Source organism: Coenobita brevimanus, chromosome 110 (assembly GCF_032717465.1).
Source record: "Coenobita brevimanus isolate Jiangsu-jjx chromosome 110, ASM3271746v2, whole genome shotgun sequence".
Lineage (NCBI taxonomy): Eukaryota > Metazoa > Arthropoda > Malacostraca > Decapoda > Coenobitidae > Coenobita > Coenobita brevimanus.
Genome location: NC_137063.1, coordinates 33,886,398 through 33,895,855, shown reverse-complemented (window position 1 = coordinate 33,895,855; position 9,458 = coordinate 33,886,398).

Below are 9,458 nucleotides of genomic sequence, written 5' to 3'. Positions count from 1 at the left end.
TTGTAACTTATCTTTCAAGCACTTGATAGGGTAGCATTCGCCATAATCAGAGTACTTTCTCATCAATGACTCTAGTTCTGTGATGGAGAACTGATGTTCATTACTCTTATCTACGGTATGTGCTCACAGAGTTTCAGGAACACATATTGTATTCTGGTGTCGACTGACCCTGAAGACCTCTCCCTTGGTTTTCTCTGAATCTCTCGCCCATCATGAAAACGGATTTGACAATCATGGTGGTACTTGGCCTCAGCTGCCACAAGATCACCAATATTTTGAATGCGTGTGTATACTGTACAGACTCTCCCCAACTATCAGCTAGCTCCATCGCCTTGGTTGCAACAGATGATAATAGTTCAGTTGTTGCTGCTTCATGAGTCGCCTCACGTTGGTCCTTTGGTTGTTTGGCTATTTTACTATAGTCCACGTATTTCCCATAGAACAGTCTTGTTTTATATTAAAGATAATGGCCTGTGGACGGCAGGTGGTTTTCTTATGCACTTGTCTCTCCGATTTTTCTGACTCCCTTTTCGCTTTTTTATGTATGTTGGCATGATGTAATGTTCATTGCACCATTTATGAGCCGGAACTGGCAACACTTTAGATAATAGCTTATCATCAAGTCCATCCCTCAGATCACCACTAATGTTCAATATGCTTGATAGGCCTCTTTCTGTGGCAGTACTTCGGTCAGAGGTGATTGGGATATCATAAAAATCACAAATATCAATCTGTTCTTGTGCTGCCATCTCGCTCCATTCACACTGTCTTTTATCCATCTATGTACTTCTGCTTCCACACTTCAATCTGTATCCAACCTGAGAAATATAAACATCTGATGAAGTATACTCTAGTTTATAAATTCAGAGCAAAATTATCAGTACAGATAATTCCTATTCTTTGCGTTTGGCTCATGTTCTCAGTGTATATCAGTGACACAAAATTCTTAGAATAATAGCAGAAATGAATTTATCACTCCTTAAAACATATAAAAGGTGGTATTACATGACCAAGCGTGAAATTTGGTCACTGAGCTCTATATGCTCTTCACGCCGATGGTGGCCATCCTTAATTTTTCGTCCCACACGGTAAACTTACGTGGAATTTTTAGAATGTTTGTTGATTTTGACTTAGAAGGCTTCTATGTAGCTTTCCTAAAAAAAAAAATTAGCTTTCTCGATTTTTTTTCCAGATGTATCCCTAATGCTCCTGGGTTATCATCACAGACCTATACAGTACACATGCAAGGCCGATTCTGCATCACGAGCTTATTATTCTTCCCGGAGACCTGTGGGACGGTAGACTGCGATAGAACTTACGGTTGTATTAGTAAAGTTTTCGACAGGGTTCAGCACAACTTTATTGAAGAGTAGCTGTGAAAGGGTTAACTAGGACTTTAACCTCCTCCATTTTGAAAAATCTCTCCCTTGCTGAATGAAGTAGTTATATGACTGCAAGAAAAAACTGAATTGTAGAGATTAAGCATTTGACATTATAACACAACAGACGAAATATGAGCATTGACCTTTGAATATGCACACACCATGAATTAAGTGGTTAAACTGCATAAGAAAGACCTCTATATATTATTGTTTTTTTTTTTTTTTTTTTTTTTTTTTAGAGGTGCACTTCACAGCCAGATCAACTATTCCAAGATGACAAAAAGCTCCATGGTGCTCGTTCAAAAATCCATCGTTCCCAGCTGTTTCACCTCTCTCTCTCTCTCTCTTGTACTAAGTGCAGAGAATAATTCTATATGGAAGAGACGTTACGGAATGTTCCAAGGCTACAAAAGTTTGGGTCATCCTTCCCTATCAATACTAACTAGAAACTCGCATGACGGCCCTGCATATTCACGTTCCTTGTGACCCTTGCAACTCACATAACACAGTGACCACCTCCCCCCCTCACACACACACACACACACACTTACACCGCTCGCTGGTGCAGTGGTAACGTTCTCGCTTGCCATCTGGTAGACGGGAGTTCGCGCCTCGCTCAGGTTGCGAAAAGTTTCACTGACGAAGTGGGTGGTTACTGTCCCCCTTGAGCAAGGGGACGGGTGTGTGCGTGTGTGAAGGTCACAGCCTTGCCCTTAGATCGGACTATATGAGCTCTCAGCTCCCTTCCGGGAGGGTAAAAGCTGACGATCACGACCATCAAGTGATCCTGACCGACCCGGTGAATTACACGCGCTACCATTTGTAAAGGACGATGATACCAGCTAAGTCGACTAATACTAAGTCGGTTCACTGTCCCTCAGGGCGCAGGGAGGCGTGGCTTGCGTGTGACGTCAGTTGGCTTAAGTAACAGAAAATGTATAAAAGGGCAGACTCAAATTAAACATTTATAATAAGGGAAAATGTAGAAGGGGAAGAAGTGCTGACTCGTTTAACCGTATAACATAGCAGTAGGTTCCCTCACACCCCTATGCCTTCCCTCACACCCCCATACCTTCCCTTACACATACCAGTCCCTTCCCTCACTTCGGACTGAAAATGTGTCATGATCTGGAGAGTGCAGCATACATCCACTCACCACGGCGGTCAGGCGTCAACTGAACTTCGGTTTCGTGCCAGCTGACGTCACTCCGTTGCTCCGACCCCTGCGCCAGCTTGGACCCGTTTTAGATGGAAGTGATCCGACTTCGTATTAGTAGACTTAGGATTGCAACAGAAGAAAGAGATAATTAAGTTCGACACATTAATGTGGCGCGTCTTTCAACCACGAAGTTTTATTTTTCCTTGCTGAATTGAAACTAATGGACGCCACACACACCAATATGTGGGTTCAACCAGCCACACTAACATTATCATCATTGTTATTACTGTCACCCTCCCAGTTCTTATTATGGTACCTCTCCCAAGAGAGAGAGAGAGAGAGAGAGAGCATACTACTGTAGTTGAAAACTCTCAACATGCTCACGTCACTGAAGCCTCAGAATCGTGGCTCCACCTATTAAAAAGAAGAAAAAATAGGCAGTTTGTTATTATGGTATGTCTATCAACAGCTCCGTCATTGCAATCACTATTGTTTTATATAAAAGACAGGACAGCTTGTAGGGTCGGCACAACTGGAAACATGATCCATATCCACAGACATACCAACAACTGTAGGTCGTACCTGTGATTTGCTTTCCCAAGAAGGACAAGTAAAGGAGTGCAGACACTTCCCAAATCTCTGGTTCTTCCTGCAAATTAAACAGGAAGTTGATCGTAAGTTTTTTTTTTTTTTTTTATAACAAAACAGAGGAAGGAAAAACAAATGAATAAAAAAATACATATACCAGATTACTGGTGTCCTCTGTTCATAAAATATCTGTAACAGTTAGACTTGAACAGCGTGGGTTAAAGTTTGGAGGGAAACAACTCTGGGGGTAGTTCGGAGAATGAAAGAATTCTGATAGGCAGAAGTTCTGCAATATGGCTGAGTGACATTCCAGTCATGAGAGCTACCAGATGCCTGTGTAGCACATGGGAAGGCATGGAGAGGTGGCACAATGGACGCAACTTAATTTGTTTGAGCATTTGCCACAAAAAAAATCTGTAAAATAATGCAAGGGAGGAAATATTCCTTCTTACTTGTAGGGGAGGAAGTTTATTAATAATAGCAGGGTTATTTATAATTCCAACAGCTTTGTTCTGAATTTTGTCTAGTTATTTAAATGCAACCTCTCCACATCCATTCCACAAGGGTGAGCAATATTCAAGCTGAGAGCGCACATGACTCTTATAAATTACAGCTAACTGCTCGTCAGTGAAGAAGTTACGGACTGCACAATAATCCAAGTTTTTTTTAGGCGGTTTTAGCAAGTGATCTAACATGAGAGATCCAGCTGAGGGCAATGTTAAGTGTGACGTCGCGAATTTCAATACTTTTGGAAATGGGAATATTAGTGGCACTGTAGGTAATATACGAATCTGGCAATATCTGTCTGTTAATAAATTGTATATACTTAGTTTTACTAGCATGAAAAGAGACAAGGTTGTTTTGTCCCCATTCACTGATCGTAGACAGGTCTTGATTTATGGAGATGGCTGTACTGAGTTGAGAGGTGGAGATATTAGACTTTGTAAATGGGTGTCTGAATGTGAATGAACTATGTAGTGTTGAGTCATCTGCATATGAGTGGATGGGATTGTGGGTGACAGATATGAGATCATTAATATGAACCAGGAACAAGGTTGGCGCAAGGACTGATCCCAGCGGCACGCCGGCGTTAACTGAGTGGAAATTGGAATATACATTATCTACTTTTACTCTTATTTTCCTGTCACTGAGATATGAGGAAATCAAAGGAACAAAAGACGTTAGTCCATAGCAAGGGAGTCTGGACAGCAGGGAAAGGTGCCATACTCTGTCGAAAACTTTAGAAATATCAAGGGCTACAGCATGAGTTTCTCCATGGATGGTATGAGTTAGGAGATTCAGTATGTCAATGGTATGAGTCAGATTATGTCAATGGTGGATCTTTCGTGGTGAAAACCATATTGTCTATCATTAATTAAATTGCTGGATTCAAGATGTTTAACTATGTGCTTATTAATTAGAGTTTCAAATACCTTACAAAGGGAAGATGTGACAGCTATTAGTCTGTAATCAGAGGGGTCAGAGAAACTTCCTTTCTTCGGATTTGGGTGGATATTGGCTTCTTTTCATGAATTTGGGAATGAAGAAGTACTTATGCATAGTCTGAATAATTTAGCTAGAACAGAGGCAAGTTCAGGGAACACTGTCACGAGTTGGCGCGATTTTCTATCTAAATAAACTCGTGACATTGAACTTTGGTGGGAAACCGCGAATTCTAGTGAATTCCCATAATTATCACTCTGTCAACCGCCACGTATTCACCCGATCGGGAGTGTTTTCAGAACATTTTTCACTGTTTCATAAGTGATCGTCCTTGCGCACGACATTAGCATTTTCGCCGAGTGATTTGTTATGGGCATGATCGCTCGCATTAATTCCATTAGCAAGAGCGCGGCCGACATTCGCCCCTCTCTCACAATTTGAATTCAATTAGGATTGAAGCGCCGTGAGACCAGGTCGTTCTTCAGCGGGTTCCTGAAGTCTCCACTCAGTGTGATCCGGCGTAGAGGTTTAGCGTGTGCAGCGTCTGTCCTACACACCAACGCCCCAGTTTCCGCTTAGCCCACTTTTCTGACCAGTATTTTTCTTTCATTTTTCCTAGGCTTAAGAGTTTAGCTTTTGAGTGAGCGAGTGAGTGTGTTCTTTCTTATTTTGAATTCATTTTAAAACATGTAACGTAAGTTTAACTCATTGTAATCAATAAATTAACAGTTCTTTTTCTTGAGCTTAATGTATTGTAAACTCGTGTTTTATTTTTCCACATTAAGCTTATTTCACTTATAGCTCATAGTTTGCATAAATGCTTTGCATTATTCATAACTGGTACTTAGGACAGTCCTTTTGTATTAAGCTTAAAATCCGTTGTGCAACCAGGAGTTAATGCACCGGCAAGAACTTGTTTATCATTAATAGCATTAGATATTGATTGTCAGGGGTGGAGTCACTTTCTCCAGAGGCTAACAGTAGCCTACCAATAAACAGCACGTGTGAGTAATTAGTCTCTGCTGTGTACTGTTGAGAAAGTTTATAAATTCTCGTCCTTAGAGAATCGGCGAAGTAAGCCGACATAAAGTAATCATTGCTTGATTTTCACAAGTCAGTTCTCTGTCCTGTTCTCAAGTATTATTGAATATTATTCCTTAATATTGTATATTCACAAAAACCCCGTGACATCTGGCGACCTCGCCAGGATATTAACTCTTACGGCCGTATGCTTAAACACATATGGAGAGGCCCTACATTGGTCCCTACTTTACACACTAAGGAAAGCACAAGCAAGCCCTCAATTTTTACATGGTATGCTAAGAGACCATTAAGGGAAAGGGGGTGATTGGTAGCCCTGCGTGACCAGTTGGTACGTCGGAAGTGCTCCCGTGGGAGTCGCCGTGACTTCTTTGTCCAGACAATGTCAATCAGCACCAAAATAATTTTCCGTCATTTTTTTATATATCAGCACTTATTTGTACGTATACTTTATATACTATTATAGTAATAAACTTTTCAATCAATACTTATGTTGTAAATATGATAGCGCTAGAGATAGGTCAGGTTAGGTTAGGATAAATTTGGTTAGGTTACCTTAAAACTGGTTAGGTTAGCTTAAAATAAGTTAGGATAAATAAGGCAGTGTTGAATTACGAAAATTTATGTTAGGTTTGGGTAAATGAGCACCGATAAAGGGCAATTTCGCTGAAAAATAGCGTTCTAAGATGGCGTTTATCAGTCTTTGCGCAGAGATTAGAAGTTTGGTTGGGATAGCATAAAATTGGTTAGGTTAGTCTCAAATAAGTTAGGTAATGTTAGGAGAAATAAAGTTGGCTTGTTACGAAAGTTTAAGTTAGGTTTGTTTAATTAGGCCTGCAAGGGTAATTTCGATCGTATATGGCGCTCTAAGATGGCGTCCATCGGTCTTCATGCACAGCAAGATAGTGGCTGTCCATGAACAAACACCGCTTTTTAAAGCACTTTTTACCATATTTAAAAGAAACGAAAAACACTAACTTGAAAACACAATTCGAGAGTACATGAAGGATTCCATGAAGGGCTAAAGCAAGGAAAAAATGCAAAATAAGGTGGTCCTATGTCTCCTTAACGATTACCAAGAATTATGAATAGAATGCTGCTGATATATAACAAAAAACGGTATAAGAAAATGAAAAACAGTTTGCAGTGCCTGAGATTAAAACGCAATGATGATCCAATGCTGGCACGACGCTTCATAGTTTGGCCTATGTGCGAAGAACAGTAGTTTGGCCTATGAGCGAAGAACAGTACCTTTCTCGTTACATATATTAACGTATATTATTACCTTTAGCATTGACTGAACGTTCTATATTCAGATAAATCACATGAGTAACGTATAAAAGTGGTTTACACATGTCAGTTTTAGGATCTCGCCTACTGTCAACTATTAAAAATAAAAATAAAAATGACAGTGCGTTTCTCCGCCAGGGCAGAGATGGGGCCGGGTTTGACCTACTACTCGGTAAGGTACAGCCCGCGTGTTTTAATAACCACCGGTTCAGTTCCCGTGTATGTTTGCATTGCACTTTTAGCAAGTTAAAATATTGTTTACATAAACTACTTACATTATTCTATGCGTTCTGGAGGTACAGAGTTACTTTGTTACGAATAATTTAATATAGGGTTTGCGAAAGCCAAGCATTCCTTCCCTTAAAAAAATGTTGGAACAACCCTACATATTGAGGGAAGTCTTTCCCTACTTAAACTATTACCATACCGTTTTGAGTATAGGGCCCTTAGGAAAGGCCCTACATTAGCTTTAAGCATACGGCCGTTAGACACTGACGAATTTGCACGTTTCATGGAATTTTCCCTTCCTTATGTAGTACATCAAGGTTACGCGACAGCCAAATTTTAGGGTCAGTTGAGAAATTAGTGAGAATAAATCAGAACCATTTTTGGCTGTTGACCAATGTTATATATCCATCCATCCAATCCTCTCCCATGAGGAGCGTAGGAGCCCAGGGATAGGCAAGTTGGTCCTGACATTTGAGTGACCAGCCTCACTCATCCCCTAGTGGCACTGGGAGCTGTAATGCTAGGTGTTTCAGGCCCGCTACCTAACGTGTAGTGGTTTCGAGACCGGGGCTTAAGACAAATAAGAGAGAGGCAGGACACAAAAACTTCAGGCAATAACCTTTACACGTGTATTACTTAGTCGGACAAGGGACAACAGCAGATGTTACAACACAATATTTGGTCAGTTACAAACTCTTATAACTAGGTTCTCAGTATCTCGAAGGATACTATAGTAGTATGCACCTGAAATAACACTCGAGACGTAGCGTACAGAATTAGCATAGTCCGGGGTCTCGGTGCACGTGGAGGAGTGAGCGATGGGGCTTACTAGAGGAGGGTGTGAGGCATTGGTAGTATGAGGCGGAGGTTATTGATAGCGCGTTCAACTTATTATTTTCTAAGAGCAAGGGGTTCTTGGTTATCACAATACGGTCCAAGGTCTCTGCCCGCATGGGGGATGTGGAGATGAGGCTCACTAGGGGAGGGTGTAAGGATACTGTGGTCCGATTATATTTATGGTAATATGAAGTGGAGGTTATTGATAGCGTGTTCGATTTATTACTTTATAAGAGCAAGGGACATTTGGGTAAAATACTAATATGAACTCCACGGCTTGGGTGTTTCACTGATTAAAATGCCTGCGACCGGACCTTCCGCCCCGCCACCCCCCACACTACCACCGGGCCACCACCACCCCACCACCCGAGGAGGAGATAACGGTCAGGTTAGTGACCCAGGACAAGAGGGTCATCCAACCACCACTGACCTGTGCCCCTTCTTCCCGCAACAACCTCAACACCAGGTGAGCCCAGACCCGCAACAAATTACACGGCGGGTTAACCATCGACAGCAGTGGGGTGGGACTGATACGTCAGTCCCTTGTAGTCTTGTGGTGACGACCATAACTTCATCCCAATGGGACAGGAGGTCCCTAGGTGAGCCACGGGGTGTTTACACCTACTGCCACCGAGCCACGAGGAAGTCCCTTCCTCTGCCGCAGTAACCCAGGTGAGCCACGAGGGGCTTGTATCCTCTGCCACAGTGAGCCACGAGGGCGTAATACCCTCTGCCACAATCAGGACAGGAGGTCCTTTGACGAGGGAAGAGAGCCCTCTATAACAAATAGGGCAGGAGGCCCAACAGTGGATTGTACGGGGCTCACGCCCCTAGCCACTCTAAGGGTAAGAGACCCTCACACACAGCCACAAGTGGGTCCCAGGACCGATCAACCTGGTGCCACGGCAATTGTAAAGACAAGAGAGAGAGTCGCCTCTGTGCTACCCTCCATAAGTGTAAGAGAGACCACGGCCTCCGTGTGTCCTCTAGAGCCAGCTAACTCCTGCAGGAGTAGCCGGACACCGCCCGGGGGAGTTACCCCTAAAGTGTCACCGGAACAGAGGCCTGGTCCCAGTCGGGACCTACCTCCTACCCCCGGGAAATTCTTGTCTTCCCCAGGTACCAGCGGGAGACGAGGCCGCAGCCCACACCTGACGGCGCGTCCCCCGGTAGACTTCCGCAGTCCTCGGACCCCTAGGCGAGCCCGGCAACCCGTCAACGCCGACCTCCCCCTGCCACAGACCCTACGACGTCAGGCCCGTCTGCTACACCTGTTTGGCCCCAGTCCCTAGGGCCAACACCGACAGGCCTCCCTTCATAGTGACCAGAGGAGGGCCTACAACAGGTCGAGACCCCAGGCAAGAGGGTCTCCCTGCACCGTGACCAGAGGCAGACCTACAACAGGTCGAGACCCCAGGCAAGAGGGTCTCCCTGCACCGTGACCAGAGTGAGGACCTACACCTTACAGTGACAAAGTGATATCGCCCCAG